The sequence below is a fragment of the Anneissia japonica genome, unplaced genomic scaffold (assembly GCF_011630105.1).
Source record: "Anneissia japonica isolate Jap-2015-1 unplaced genomic scaffold, ASM1163010v1 scaffold63193_len984_cov96, whole genome shotgun sequence".
Classification (NCBI taxonomy): Eukaryota; Metazoa; Echinodermata; class Crinoidea; order Comatulida; family Comatulidae; genus Anneissia; species Anneissia japonica.
The window spans coordinates 1-984 of NW_022693072.1; the positions used below are offsets into that span (position 1 = coordinate 1).

A 984-nucleotide genomic window follows, 5' to 3' on the forward strand; every position below is an offset into this window, starting at 1 on the left:
AAGCCGTAGCATAGGCCTAGCTAGCTAAGCTAGGCCAGACCAGTGGCTGCTAGGCCTACCTACTAGGCTAGTAGGACGGCGGTGCAGCAGCTGATGATGCAGAGTTCGATAGAAAAAGGTAAGATAAGAATACTATACAACCATACTAATGTAATAAAAAAATAATACAAAGCCAGGGCAGACTGAGACTGAGCCTACCCTATCATTTACCTTACATTCTACTAGGCCTAGTTACTACTAATATATTATAGGCCTAGCTAGGCCAGGCATAGCTAATTTTGGCCTATTGCTGTCTGTCTGTCGGCCTAGGAGGCCTAGCCTAGTAGTAGTACTAGTAGGAGTACTAGTTTTTAGGGCCTAGCCCTATGCTCAGGAGGGCCTAGGCCCTAGCTACCTACTCTACTACTACTAGGTTAGGCTAGGGCATAGGCCTAGGCCCTGCCAATTATTATTATTATTTATTTTTTTTCGATTTTTTTTTACTTTTAATTACTGTACATAAATTGTTTTGTCTCATATTTTGTCCAATGTATTTTAAAGTTTTATTTATTTGAATGTCTGCTGCTTTGATGTTTCCCCATTTTATTATTGAATTTCTTTGTATGTATGTTGTTATAATATTAGGCCTATTAGTATTACTATAATAATAATAATATTATTATTATTGTTGTTATTATTATTATTTTGGTTTATTGCCGTTTTGACTTATTGCCATTTTGATCCATTGCCGTTCTGGTAAAAAAGTGTTGCCGTTGTGACTTACTGCCATTTTGGTTTATTGCTGTTTTGACTAGAAAGCCACCTTCTTAAAAATTTATTGTCCTTTTTATAATTTGCAATGTACTGTATTACAATCATTTTATGTCTTTTATTCAATAGAACATGGTAGAGTAGTGGAAAGTACCTAAATGAAGATGGGAAAAAAAACAGATAATGATGGACAGGTAAGTTGATCTGATAAGTTATTGTTAGTATTGTTATCAT

General features: G+C 35.3%; 1 long non-coding RNA gene across 1 annotated transcript; it reads left to right on the forward strand.

Moving 5' to 3' along the window:
• LOC117100637 lies at window positions 1-918 on the forward strand. Its single transcript, XR_004444147.1, has 2 exons — window positions 1-118; window positions 880-918. It is a non-coding gene; the product is annotated as an uncharacterized LOC117100637 (long non-coding RNA).
• The last annotated feature ends 66 nt before the right edge of the window (window positions 919-984 follow it).